The sequence below is a fragment of the Hevea brasiliensis genome, chromosome 18 (genome assembly GCF_030052815.1).
Source record: "Hevea brasiliensis isolate MT/VB/25A 57/8 chromosome 18, ASM3005281v1, whole genome shotgun sequence".
NCBI lineage: Eukaryota > Viridiplantae > Streptophyta > Magnoliopsida > Malpighiales > Euphorbiaceae > Hevea > Hevea brasiliensis.
The window spans coordinates 31,019,751-31,036,020 of NC_079510.1; positions in this window are offsets into that span (position 1 = coordinate 31,019,751).

The window sequence follows — 16,270 nt, forward strand, 5'->3', positions numbered from 1 at the left end:
GGTTTTGACTGGTTCAATTTCGATTTTGACCGGACCGTGGCCACCCCTAGTTTTGGATACAACTCCAATATCATGAAACTAAAACGCAATTATGCCTCTCTAAATTCTCCCTCTTCTCTCTTCCTCCTCTTGTGAGCTCTTTAGAGTGGCCATTAGTGAATATTTTGATCGGTTGCCCTTCACTTTTTCTTTTTTGGTCTTATTTTAATATTTAATTTGAATTTTTTTCAACAATATCATTTTGAAATATTTGTATTCGTTTTCAGATCATTTGAATTTAGTCTCCTTTTTTGAGAGAATTTATTATATTATTTTCTATGAAAAATATTTGGTATTTCTCTCATTGTGAGAATTCATTATTTCCTCCATGATGAGGATTTTTTTTTTTTTTTTTATCATGAAGCTTCCTTTTTGAATATCAAAATTTAATGATTTTCATAGTAGACCCGTAGAAAAATAGTGGAGTTAAACAATAATATATTATCACTAAATAGAGTGTGCTTTACACTAAATAGCCAACTCAAATACCTTGTCAACACGATAAAATCCTTCAATTCATGATGATTGCTATTAAATTTCCTTATAAAAAATTATAGTAGTATCTAATAGAAACCTATCTTTTATTTTGTCACACATTACCTCTCTATAAGGCATAACATGATCCCGTAGAATACCTAATGAATTACCGAACTTCACCTACCGATAACTCATTAAGTATCCTACAAGGGATTTTAAAATAATTTTCTTACGTTTGATAAGTGGTGAGTACTTTCGAATAGGTATTTAAAATATTTGATTAAAAGTAAATCTAGTTAATATTTTTTGTCCATTTTATTTTTTCGTAAATTTTATAAAAATTTTGACAGAGTTCTGTCTATATTTTGAGAAACCAGTTCTTCAAATACCTGTAAAAAGCACTTCTAAAAATGTTTTCTCAATAACTACTTCAATTTCACAATCAAACTCAATCCATTTCAACAACTCCACAATCGTTTCAATCAATTTCTCAAGTTCAAAATTCAATACTCCTCAAAATACTAACAATACATTTCATTCAAATTAAATAAAATAGTTCCACTCATATTTCATGTAACATCCTCCCGGTAGCAATTCAAGATACATCATCGTCTTAGGTGACCGATGTCGGTCCATGAGCTAGAACTTCTGAAAAAAATATTTAAACTAAAGTGAGGAACCATAATTAACTCAAATATTAATAAGAAAATTTTAGTAAAAATTTTTGAAATAAAATACAACCAAGTTAAACGAGCCGGTGCCCTAGCGATGGGTAACCAGAGGGAAGTTGTGGTTCTCGCAACGAGGAGCCCTAGACCGGGGGAAAAATTATAAAATAATTTTTGGGACTCCAGAGAAGGGTCATTGAGGTTCCTATGGCATTAGAATGCCAAGAAAATAATTAGAAAAATTTTTCAATCGGTACAGACAATTTTGACCCGTTAAGCCAAACGGAGGGCATTTTGGTCATTTCGCCTTCAGCCTGATTTTTGGCCGACTTGTCTAGTTAAGTAAATAATTATAATGATCTAAAATATAAATAAATATTGTTAAAAATTGAATTGAAAATGAGTAGAGAAAAGAAGAAAAGAAAATGAAGGAAAATGCTTAATTATGACATAAGGTGATGTCATTTAAAAGCATCCACCAATGACAATTAAAAAACCAATTTACTAACTAATAAAAAGAGATAAACAAGGCCAAAGGAATTAAAATACCAGCTGCCTTCTTCTTCTTCAAAACGTTTTAAACCTCTCCCTCTTCTCCCTCCATTGATGTTTAACCAAAAAGCTTCATTTCTCCCTTGTTTCCACTACTAAACCCTAAACCCCTTTCATTAAAACTTGTCCACTCATCTTGGGAGAGTGTTTGGCAGCCTAGAAAAGGAAAGAAAGTGAGGTTGAAGCTTGGAAAAATCTACCCTACAAGAGGTTAGTGCTATCCTTTCACTCTCACTCCTTTAATCCTTGTTAAAGCATCATTTTAAGTTAAGAAATTGTAAGAGTTTGAAGTAAGTTATATGTGTTAGGGCATCTTTAATTTTTGGCAGCCCTAAGGAAGGATGAGGTTGATTGTTTTAATGAATTTAGAATGGATAGAAATGATGTTTAAGGTATGAATATGCATGGATGTTGAATTAGTGTGCTAATTGAGGTTTATGGATAATTTAAATTGGACATTAGGGTTTTGAGAAGCGAAACTTGGATTTAGCTTATGGAATTGTGAAAGAACAATATAAGGGTCAATTAGTGACCATTTTAGGTATGTTGACCATGAATTGGACTGAAAAATAGTATAGCCAAGTGAATGTGTAGGCTGCCTTGTTAGTGCAGCAGAGGGACTGAAAATTCAGTCCACTTGCACTGCCATAACTTTGGCTGTGTAGATTCAATTGGTGTTTGGCCAATTGGACATGAAACTAGGCTTGTAATGGCACATTTTTTCTGAAGAAACCATGCCCAAAAGACCAAAGCAAGAGGACCAAAACTTGGCCCCAATCCGGATACCCTGCAAACAGCCCCTGCAGAATGATCAAATGAACAGTCTGTTCATTTGGCCATAACTCACTGTAGATTTGGTCAATTGACCTGAAATTTTTACAGAAACAAGTTAAGACATAGAAAAACAACTTTCATGAAGAAACCTATCCCAAATTATGACCAGAACCTAATCAAATCATTGAGCAAAGTGAAGTTTACTGTACTGAGATTTCCAGAATTTTCATTTGAGCAGCAATGTTTGGAGGACTATAACTCTCTCTAGAAAACTCAGATTTAGGCGATTCTTGAACCGATGAAAACCTAAGGTATGGTAGAACATTTCATATGAAGAAAGTTAGACCAAATTATGAACTTAACTTGATCAAATTATTGACCAAAGTTGGACCAAAAATCTGCGGACCAAAATCTCAAGCATGAATATCAGACGTGAAAAGTAAACTTATTTTGTCCATAACTTGAGCTACAAAACTCCAAATGGAGTGATTCAAAAAAGGAAATTCAACTAGACAAAATAAGGAACAACTTTCATGTTTACCATTTCCTCAAATTCCCACTGTAAAAATAACAAATGAAACAGTAAAGATGAAGCTTGAAAACCGAAAATTTTGCTCAATTAGCATTAAGCTTAAAAATGGTATTGGCAACCAATACCAACAAGTTTGAAATACAAAATGTGGTATGTTTGAGGTGTTAAGACCAATACACCTATTTTCTATCCAAAAGTCAACATTTTTGTTGACCAATGAGGTGAATAGTGACACCAAAAATTGGCAATTTTGCCAAAATGACCTAAGCTTTGAGAAAGTGACCAAAACCAACAAGTTTTGAATACAAAATGTGGTATGTTGGGAGTATTAAAACCAATGTACCTATTGTTTATGCAAAAGTCAACATTTTAGTTGATTAATGAAATGAATAGTGACACCAAAACTTGAAATTCAAAATTTTAAATTAGAAATGCATCTAGGGGACTTTAAATTGCAATTGGCAATTAATACTAGTAAATGTAAAACTCAAAATGTGGGATCTTGGTGTAATAAGAATTAATATATTCATTAAGTATAAAAAGGTCAACATTTTGGTTGACTAGTAAGGTGAATAGTAATCAAAATGATTAGTAAATTAAGATGAAGACCTAGAACCAATTCTAAGCTTAAATGCTTAGAATTGTATGGCAAATATGGACTATGCATCCTAGTCAAAATTGTTAAAAAGAAATTTAGGCCATAAATTTGAAATCCATGAAATATTCATGGATTACTTGAAACATGAAAAATAAGTCACCTAATTGATGTGAATAGATAGTTAGGGCATATATGCCCATCACAAATGGAATTCATAAAATATTAGAAACTCAACTTGAAATATAAAATTTGTAATTACATAAGTAAATTCTTGAATGTATAAATGAGAAAGGAAAAATGTTTTGAATACAATGGTACATGTGAACAATTGTTTAGAATTGCGATCAATATGAATAACATAATGAATGGATAAATAAACCATATTAATGTATGAATGAGACATTAGTTCTCATTATTGTAAAGAGGAGAAGTATTTTGAGTACAATGGTATAAAAGAATAATTGATGTGAATTGTGATCATATAAATGATCAAATGAATGTATGAATTATGATTGAAATTTATCATGAAAAAATGAAGTCATAAAGCACAATATATTAACATTTTAAAATATCAAATGCCCTAGTATACCTAACAAGATTGGTTTGGATAGTTTGGCATGCCAATAGGGTATTGTTTTAGCAGTACTGCGAAAGGAAAGGCTTTATGCCTGTATTCATGGCTTTATGCCCGTATCCATGGCTTTTATGCCCGTATTCATGGCTTTTATGCCGATTATGTGATATCATGGCTCTTTAGCCATACTGACTGCATACGTGGTTGACGTTCTGCGTCCCATGGTATGACGGCCCGAGGCACCTCGGTGTCGGTACAACGACCGTTATCCATCCGATGCGTCTAGTATAGGTTACTTGGGCGATCAATTAAAGTATTATTCAATTCAAAGCAAAGTTAAGTTAAGTATAATGAAAATCCAGACAATTAAATTAAGTATTGAATGAATAAGCAAAAGAGATTAGCAAAAGAAACATAACAAAAATATAAATTGCGTAACCGCATGGACTTGAAATACAATACAGATAGAATAAATTATATACCTGCTAGTATTACTGAAAAGTTATAAACTAAGCACTTCCAAAGAGGAACAAACTAGTATATAAAATCGTTGATACTAGAAATACCATACCAAATTAAATTGATTCTTGAGTATCTGAATTATCATTTATTTCTTTCATTACTTGTATATATTATTTATGATTATATTATTGCACTACTAAGCAGAAATGCTTAGCGCGATGGAATTGCTTCCTCGCGCAGGTACTGAAGGTAAAATCAGTAGACTGTCGACTGAGATTTTTGGAGCCCAGATTTGCAGAAGTGTCAGAAGAGTTCAAGATTGTCACCTCCTCAGCAATGCATGTAGATAGGGCTCATTTTATACATGTTATGTATATTGTTCATTCCTAGCACATTGTAAATTATTTGTATATCTTGTACAAAATAAACTCATGTAATTAACCTATGAATTATGGAAGCTATTCAAAGTAAGTATTTTAGTATGTGAATTGAATTTGAGTTATAATGAGATTATACTTGTGAATATTGAGATATTGAAAATCTAATGAGATTTCTGAGAAATCTAGATACTGCATTGAGATACATTATGTTTGAAAATTTTTGAGACTATTAAATTTGAGAAATTGAGTATATATTGAAATTGTCTTTGGCAGGTTCAGAAGAACTGTTAGTCCAAATTACAGCCGACACTTTGTCGGATTATCGTTAAAATTTTTGAAATTTCCAACTTAGTTAGATTTTGATAAAAGTAAAAATAGCCTAAATCTTCAATAAAGTTTTTGAATAAATAAATCAAGGACTGTAATGAAATCAGATAAAATAGAGTGCTCCGGCACACTGAGTGGCATAACTTGCTCGGCTACACTGTAGTCGGGTAAGGGGTGTTACATTTAGTGGTATCAGAGCACGGTTTAGGCGTTTCTGGACCTAGATAGATTGCATATCATGCATTGCATTCATAAGAGTCGAGGTGACACTATTGCAGATCTGTATTTCCCGTTTATTTTAGGTTAAGGTATGGAATAAGAAAGTGAAGAGACAATGAGATAGCGAATGGAGATGAGAAGGAGACTGTATTTAAGATGAAAAAGGATGAGTACATAATTGTTTGAGGATAGGATTGAGACTAAGGAGAAAGTGAAGTAGGATAACACGGAAAGGTGAAGAAATAAAGAGGTAGTAGCTCCTTGGCTATTTACATTGGATAAATTTCGAGGACGAAATTTAAATTAGAGGGGAAGAGTTGTAACATCCTCCCGGTAGCAATTCAAGATACCATCTGCTCCAGTGACGATGTCATCCAGGACCTAGAACTTCTGAAAAAAATATTTAAACTAAAGTGAGGAACCATAATTAACTCAAATATTAATAAGAAAATTTTAGTAAAAATTTTTGAAATAAAATACAACCAAGTTAAACGAGCCGGTGCCCTAGCGATGGGTAACCAGAGGGAAGTTGCGGTTCTCACAACGAGGAGCCCTAGACCCGGGGGAAAAAATTATAAAATAATTTTTGGGACTCCAGAGAAGGGTCATTGAGGTTCCTATGGCATTAGAATGCCAAGAAAATAATTAGAAAAATTTTTCAATCGGTACAGACAATTTTGACCCGTTAAGCCAAACGGAGGGCATTTTGGTCATTTCATTTCAGAGGTGATTTTTGGCCGACTTGTCCAGTTAAGTAAATAATTATAATGATCTAAAATATAAATAAATATTGTTAAAAATTGAATTGAAAATGAGTAGAGAAAAGAAGAAAAGAAAATGAAGGAAAATGCTTAATTATGACATAAGGTGATGTCATTTAAAAGCATCCACCAATGACAATTAAACAACCAATTTACTAACTAATAAAAAGAGATAAACAAGGCCAAAGGAATTAAAATACCAGCTGCCTTCTTCTTCTTCAAAACGTTTTAAACCTCTCCCTCTTCTCCCTCCATTGATGTTTAACCAAAAAGCTTCATTTCTCCATTGTTTCCACTACTAAACCCTAAACCCCTTTCATTAAAACTTGTCCACTCATCTTGGGAGAGTGTTTGGCAGCCTAGAAAAGGAAAGAAAATGAGGTTGAAGCTTGGAAAAATCTGCCCTACAAGAGGTTAGTGCTATCCTTTCACTCTCACTCCTTTAATCCTTGTTAAAGCATCATTTTAAGTTAAGAAATTGTAAGAGTTTGAAGTAAGTTATATGTGTTAGGGCATCTTTAATTTTTGGCAGCCCTAAGGAAGGATGAGGTTGATTGTTTTAATGAATTTAGAATGGATAGAAATGATGTTTAAGGTATGAATATGCATGGATGTTGAATTAGTGTGCTAATTGAGGTTTATGGATAATTTAAATTGGACATTAGGGTTTTGAGAAGTGAAACTTGGATTTAGCTTATGGAATTGTGAAAGAACATTATAAGGGTCAATTAGTGACCATTTTAGGTATGTTGACCATGAATTGGACTGAAAAATAGTATAGCCAAGTGAATGTGTAGGCTGCCTTGTTAGTGCAGCAGAGGGACTGAAAATTCAGTCCACTTGCACTGCCATAACTTTGGCTGTATAGATTCAATTGGTGTTTGGCCAATTGGACATGAAACTAGGCTTGTAATGGCACATTTTTTCTGAAGAAACCATGCCCAAAAGACCAAAGCAAGAGGACCAAAACTTGGCCCCAATCCGGATACCCTGCAAACAGCCCCTGCAGAATGACCAAATGAACAGTAACTGTTCATTTGGCCATAACTCACTGTAGATTTGGTCAATTGACCTGAAATTTTTACAGCAACAAGTTAAGACATAGACAAACAACTTTCATGAAGAAACTTATCCCAAATTATGACCATAACCTAATCAAATCATTGAGCAAAGTGAAGTTTACTGTACTGAGATTTCCAGAATTTTCATTTGAGCAGCAATGTTTGGAGGATTATAACTCTCTCTAGAAAACTCGGATTTAGGCGATTCTTGAACCGATGAAAACCTAAGGTATGGTAGAACATTTCATATGAAGAAAGTTAGACCAAATTATGAACTTAACTTGATCAAATTACTGACCAAAGTTGGACCAAAAATCTGCCAGACCCAAAATCTCAGCATGAATGAGCGATTGCGTGAACAGTAAACTTATTTTGGCCATAACTTGAGCTACAAAACTCCAAATGGAGTGATTCAAAAAAGGAAATTCAACTAGACAAAATAAGGAACAACTTTCATGTTTACCATTTCCTCAAATTCCCACTGTAAAAATAACAAATGGAACAGTAAAAATGAAGCATGAAAACCAAAAATTTTGCTCAATTAGCATTAAGCTTAAAAATGGTATTGGCAACCAATACCAACAAGTTTGAAAGACAAAATGTGGTATGTTTGAGGTGTTAAGACCAATACACCTATTTTCTATCCAAAAGTCAACATTTTTGTTGACCAATGAGGTGAATAGTGACACCAAAACTAAAAATTGGCAATTTTGCCAAAATGACCTAAGCTTTGAGAAAGTGACCAAAACCAACAAGTTTTGAATACAAAATGTGGTATGTTGGGAGTATTAAAACCAATGTACCTATTGTTTATGCAAAAGTCAACATTTTAGTTGACTAATGAAATGAATAGTGACACCAAAACTTGAAATTCAAAATTTGAAATTAGAAATGCATCTAGGGGACTTTAAATTGCAATTGGCAATTAATACTAGTAAATGTAAAACTCAAAATGTGGGATCTTGGTGTAATAAGAATTAATATATTCATTAAATATAAAAAGGTCAACATTTTGGTTGACTAGTAAGGTGAATAGTAATCAAAATGATTAGTAAATTAAAATGAAGACCTAGAACCAATTCTAAGCTTAAATGCTTAGAATTGTATGGCAAATATGGACTATGCATCCTAGTCAAAATTGTTAAAATGAAATTTAGGCCATAAATTTGAAATCCATGAAATATTCATGGATTGCTTGAAACATGAAAAATAAGTCACCTAATTGATGTGAATAGATAGTTAGGGCATATATGCCCATCACAAATGGAATTCATAAAATATTAGAAACTCAACTTGAAATATAAAATTTGTAATTACATAAGTAGATTCTTGAATGTATAAATGAGAAAGGAAAAATGTTTTGAATACAATGGTACATGTGAACAATTGTTTAGAATTGCGATCAATATGAATAACATAATGAATGGATAAATAAACCATATTAATGTATGAATGAGACATTAGTTCTCATTATTATAAAGAGGAGAAGTATTTTGAGTACAATGGTATAAAAGAATAATTGATGTGAATTGTGATCATATAAATGATCAAATGAATGTATGAATTATGATTGAAATTTATCATGAAAAAAATGAAGTCATAAAGCACAATATATTAACATTTTAAAATATCAAATGCCCTAGTATATCTAACAAGATTGGTTTGGATAGTTTGGCATGCCAATAGGGTATTGTTTTAGCAGTACTGCGAAAGGAAAGGTTTTATGCCTGTATTCATGGCTTTATGCCCATATCCATGGCTTTTATGCCCATATTCATGGCTTTTATGCCGATTATGTGATATCATGGCTCTTTAGCCATACTGACTGCATACGTGGTTGACGTTCTGCGTCCCATGGTATGACGGCCCGAGGCAATCGGTGTCCAAAGCCAACGACCGTTATCCGATCCGATGCCTAGTATAGGTTACTTGGGCAGTCAATTAAAGTATTATTCAATTCAGGCAGCAAAGTTAAGTTAAGTGTAATGAAAATCCAGTACAAAAATCCAGTGCAATTAAATTAAGTATTGAATGAATAAGCAAAAGAGATTAGCAAAAGAAACATAACAAAAATATAAATTGCAGAACCGTATAGACTTGAAATACAATACAGATAGAATAAATTATATACCTGCTAGTATTACTGAAAAGTTATAAACTAAGCACTTCCAAAGAGGAACAAACTAGTATATAAGATCGTTGATACTAGAAATACCATACCAAATTAAATTGATTCTTGAGTATCTGAATTATCATTTATTTCTTTCTTTACTTGTATATATTATTTATGGTTATATTATTGCACCACTAAGCAGAAATGCTTAGCGCGGAGGTACTGAAGGTAAAACCAGTAGACTGTCGACTGAGATTTCTGGAGCCCAGATTTGCAGAAGTGTCAGAAGAGTTCAAGATTGTCACCTCCTCAGCAATGCATGAAGATAGGGCTCATTTTATACATGTTATGTATATTGTTCATTCCTAGGACATTGTAAATTATTTGTATATCTTATACAAAATAAACTCATGTAATTAACCTATGAATTATGGAAGCTATTCAAAGTAAGTATTTTAGTATGTGAATTGAATTTGAGTTATAATGAGATTATACTTGTGAATATTGAGATATTGAAAATCTAATGAGATTTCTGAGAAATCTGAATCGCATTGAGATACATTATGTTTGAAAATTTTTGAGACTATTAAATTTGAGAAATTGAGTATATATTGAAATTGTCTTTGGCGAGTTCGGAAGAATCATTAGTCCAAATTACAGCCGACACTTTGTCGGATTATCGTTAAAATTTTTGAAATTTCCAACTTAGTTAGATTTTGATAAAAGTAAAAATAGCCTAAATCTTCAATAAAGTTTTTGAATAAATAAATCAAGGACTGTAATGAAATCAGATAAAATAGAGTGCTCCGGCACACTGAGTGGCATAACTTGCTCGGCTATACTGTAGTCGGGTAAGGGGTGTCACATTTCATTAGAGACAACACAATTTATATACATCCTTATAAAATTTACATCAAAAGAAAGACAAACTAAACTTTATTATAAACTTCATACAAATTTTGTACAAGCTGCTCAAGACCCATTTACATGTCCATACATTTATATGCAATACATACATCAAAAGAAATATTTACAATTCGGGTATAAATTATACCCGATAACTTCAAGCTGAATGATCTTTAATTCTTAGCAGCTCAGTCTGCTACTCTTCTAGTCTCTATATCTACGACAGCAATAGAAGCTATCGCTGAGTACTAAGACTCAGTGGTGCACAACATACTAAAATAATCTTTATGCAAAATATAAATCACATTTATTCAAAAATTTGACTAAACATGAGCATTAAACACAAAACATGAATTATGAGATTTTAATGCAAACCAAGTTCATTTCAAAGTATCAAAATACATTTCATAAAACCCACAGTTAGATCATGCCATTCGAAACAAATAGAATCTCAATAGCCAGAGGCTAAAGAGAAATCACATCACAAGGCTAGCTAGCTCAAATATATGGATATCCATTTACATCCTCTTTTACTGGCACACTTCAACACTTCTCCAGAGAAGGAATCAAAATTCGAAACTAATTACCCCCACTAGTCATGCTAGTGAGGTGTTCAAATATATGGTCATGACACTGTGGTTTCAAAACTTATCTTAACAATTTGCTAAACATTGTCATTTCAAATATACACAATAACTTTCAACAGTTTCAATCAAAGCATCATAAATAATGTCTTAATTCACTTTTTCAAATCATTCAAAACAATGTGCAACAAATAATTTATAAAAATTACACGTTGTGCACAAACCTCAAGCGAGTCGCCTCTTGGCCTCGACTCAGTTCCTCGGGTTCTTTCCCGGTATTCTTCCAACTGAAACATACAATTTTATAATGTTTCAGTACTAGAACTTAACATAAATCCAAAATAAATTTAGTCTCACTTTTACCTAGCTCTAACGTGCTAAACTCGACGTTCTTGAAATTTTGTGTTTCAAGTTACTATTTATTACACTATTCAAGTCAAATTGTTGACTTTATAAGGCTTAATAGGTATTGGAACTCCAAATTCACCCACATACCACATTTTGGTCACCAAACTTATTGGTTTTGGTCCTTTTCTCAAAACTTAGGTCTTTTAGGCAAAATTGCCAAATTTTTAGTTTTGGTGTCCCTAGTTGTACTGTTTCATTGGTCAGTTTACTGTTGGAATTTGGCAAAACTTTCTTCATAGAAAATGTTCCCTATTGTCTTAAGTTTATTCTCGTTTTTGAATCATCCCAATTGGAGTTTTGTAACTCAAGTTATAGCCAAAATACAGTTACTGTTCATGCTGTAGAATTTGGTTCTATAGATTTATTAATCCAATTTCGTTCAGCAATTTGATCAAGTTAAGTCCATAATTTGGTCGAATTTTCTTCATATGAAATGTTCTACTATGTCTTAGATTTCCATCGGTTCAAGAATCACCTAAATCAGAGTTTTCTAGAGAGAGTTATAGCCATTGAAACTTTACTGTTTATATGAAAAATCTGCAGTTCTGTAGATTCAGGTCACCAAATTTGCTCAGTAATTTGAGTGGGTTAATAGCATAATTTGGATTTGTGTTCTTCATAAAAGTTTTAGGTCTATATCTCATCTAACCACTGGTAAAATTTTAGGTCATTTTGACCTGCCTAGCTCGAGTTATGACCAAATGAACAAACACTGTTCATTTGGTCAGTTTGTGCAGAGGCAGACTGTGATTTCTCAACTTTAGTCAATTTGTTTACTAGGTTTTAGTCACTTTTTGGGTATGCTTCTTAAATGAAAATTGTTTCATTTAGTGCTTATTTTCATTCCCAATTGGTCTCATACCAATTGGACTTGTAAAATTCCATTTTTGGTCCCTCAAATTTGACTTTTGGTCATGGTGCATACCCAATCCGAATTTGGCTTTGATTCAAACACTTCTAACACACTTAATTAGGTCACAAATGGCCATTTCTTTCCTTAAACTATGTTAAAGACATCATTTAGCACTTCTTCACATTTTTGGTTCCTAAACCCTAATGTCCAAACCCTAATTCACACTAATTTTTGTATTTACTTGATTCCATGCCTTCAACCATAGTCATTCAACTAACTAAGGTTTATACACCCCTTTCAAACCATTCAATTCATGCAAATCATCCTCATAACCAAGCTGGCCGAAAATCAATTTAGTCCCTCAACCAATTTTTCTTTTCATTTTAAGTTTATTTCTATGTTCTTGATGCTATATATACACTAATTAAACTAAAAACTTGAAGTTTGTATTACTAACCTTGTTAAGTGTCTTTGAACTTTCACTTCCTCTTAATTTTTTTCAATTCTTTGATGACCAATCTTCCTCTCAAGTGATTAAATCAAGTTTTTGTGAAGCAAGTATGGGAAGATTTGGGGTTTAATGATGGTTTCAAAGCTTGAAGCAAGCTTTAATGGAGGTTTGCAATGGTGAGGGAGAGAGAAGGATGGGAGGTGGCACTTTGAGGAAGACGAGGCTTTTAATTTTTTTTTTCTTTTCTTTTCTTTTGTCTTTTATCTCTTTAGGAAGACCAAAAATCCAAATAAGTAAATAAATTAATTATATTCTTTATGGCATTATGCATGATGTCATGCATGACGTCATCACCTTTTTGACTTTTTCATTTTCTCTTCTTCTTTTTTTTTATATTTTTCTATGAGTTCTTTAATTTAATTCTCGATTTCGAAATTTTCTTTTCTCCAATTTTATTTGACAGTTAGATCAGGAGTCAACTCTCGGAGTCAATTGACCAAATTGCCCATCGCCGGTTCATCCCGGTTTGCAAATAATCCAATATTACTTCCGGCTCTCTGACTTAATTATTTGACTGGCTTAACAGTTCTTTTTCATGATTTTCTCTTTTCCACTGTGTTTAAAAGGGTCCTAAGGACCGCGGCGTCACATTTTACGGTTCGAAATTTGAGTTTAAAATGACTTCGCAGTCATTCCCGAGAAGGTCACCCATCGCTGTGACTCTCGGCTCCTTTAACCTCTTATGTTCTGTTTTTCTTGTTTATACTTAAGTAATTGGCAATTACTAATTATTTGTGTTTATGGCTTATCTAGTTGTCTTAAGTGTGGTTCTAATCTCCTTAATTGTACGGACCGACTTCGATCATCGAAACTGTAAAATATACCAGGCTATGCAAATAGGGGTGTTACATATTTTCTAAAAAAAATTTAAATAAAGATAAAATGTAATTTCAAAAATAAGATTACAATTTTTTTTCCTCATATATTAGGCAAGCACTTTAAATTTCTAATAATAATAATAATAATAATCTAGGTAGATTCAATTTCTAAGTTCAATTAATTAAGGTGTATCAATGAACTTGATAAAGTTGGGTTCTAACGTGATATGATTAACATTGACTCATAAGTTTAATTGTTAATTAAATCAGGGTTCCATGAATTGTAAGTGGTTTTGTTCATATATATCTACCAAAAGAACGTATATATCTTGTTTTGAAACTTTCAAGATCAGACCATGCGTTAGAATAAGGCTTTGATAATTAACAAGAATTCTTTGCCCATCAAGGAAAGAAATCCAGGATGTTCAATTTACCACCAAAACTAAAATCATGATGACTGATTCCAGTAACCTGAGCTTCTATTCAAATTATTCATTTTGCGCGAATCATTTATTATTTTATTTTAATAATATTATTAAATATTTATTTTTATATTTTAAATTTATATTGTAAAATTTTATTTAATTAATTATATTAAATGTAATCTAAATTTATATCTAAATGTAATGATTATATGCCTAATAAAATTAAATTTTTATTTTTTAAATAATTATTAATTATTTTTTTTAAATATTTTTTTTCATAAGAATGCATGAAACAAATGTAATATATTTACGTATAATTGCAATTAAAAAAAAATTTGAGCATGATTAAAATAATGTGTACATAATGACAACCATAATAATAATGACAACTACAATAATAAATATTATCTTAAATATTATGTTAATATTTAAAAAATAATAATAAGCTCATAAAAAGTTATAATTATTTTCTAATTTGTAATCTTTATTTTTTTTTGTCATTCTCTTGCTTTTTTTTTAGAATTTTTTTTTTCTAATTGAAATTTTAAAAAGCGAAAAAATGAAGTTTTAATAATCTCCATATAAATTTGATTTTAAGTGATGATAAATAAATTTGGCAATATTATATGTGTGTGTGTAAAATTTAATTTTATATTTAATTAATTGATTATTTCTATTGTTTTTTAAATTATATTAATTTTATATTTTAATATGGCACATGACCATTTTTCAATATCCTTATTATAAAGTTAAGTGGTATAATTTTGTCAACTTTAATATGTCACATGACAATTTCTTAAGTATTTTTTATTAAGTTGTTAAGTCTCACATATATATTAAATATATTTTAGAGATACATTCCCAAGATTAATGTACCATGGTTAAATTTTCAAGCATGTTATTAAATTTACTTCTTTAATTCAGTAGTATTGAAATTCTTGAATTTAACAAAAGATTTTTTTATTAATTTAGTAAATTACCAATAGTTTAGTTGAGAATTGTGTTCCAAGCCCAAAGGTAATACGGTAACATCTAAGGATTTTTAGTTATAAAGTAAGCTAATTATGCTCTTTTTGGGCTAATGGGAACTTAAGAAGATTAATTATTTGATCAAATTTTTTACAATCACATCATAACACATGGATCTAATTAGGTTAAAATCTCAATTTAGCCTCTTAATTATACATCTTAAATTATAATTAAGCCTTGAATTTAATCATTGAATGAAAATAAGTTACCAAACCAAGCAAACTATATTAGCATATTTGTAGGTAGCAATCACGTCAAGCGAACTCACATTATAATCATTTTAAATGTTTATAATTATGATTATTGCATATTTTGATTAACAATTTAGTTGTCACGACCCAAATTCTAGGTCAAGCCGGCACCAGGACTTGGATCAGTATAAAGCCCTAAAAGCTCATAATAAACCTAACTATTCCTAGCCTAACTATAAGACCTACAACTATAGTCTAATCTCAAGAAAATAAACGGATAGAGTCCGATCATAAATTAGACTATCCAACAGAGAGTATTAACTCACCTAACCTGTAAATACCAAATAATTCAAGTTGGGGAGCTCAGCTCACCCTCACAATTCTCAAGTAGTTAAATAATCAAATGGGAGCTTAGCTCACTAATCCAAAGAAAAATTCATCTCATGCATCCAAGCACATTCACATAATAAGTTTATAATAAGTTTACAACACCCAAAAGATTAAGTTATAATAATCCAAGATAAGATTAACATACTATTAGTACATACGGAGTTTTAGAATATGAATTAAGAGAAACGAAATACAAATAAGTTGCTGCTAGTAAACCTGCGAAAAAGAAAGCAGGTTACTCACAAAAAGTTAACCTGTCAGCTAAGGAAAGATAGTTAAACATGGGTGAACATTCGACTTATAGAGTAAGATATTGATTTTAAATATAATTTTATAACTATCTAAAACTAATGCATTACCTAGATATGAAATGCAATATAGTCACATAGTATCAAACAATTCAAGTAATATTCGCACAAAAGATAATTTAGAGCGCGTACATACCCGTGTATCTCATCAATGTATATAAATATGGAAGTTGATCCCCTACACAACTCTCTTAATTCCAATACCTACTAGCGAGTCAACTTAAACCGGATTTTCGTTTAATAATCTAAGTGTGGGGTTCAACGAGATCAACTCAAAGCCGTAATCACCCCAACTTATCCATTTTTAAGG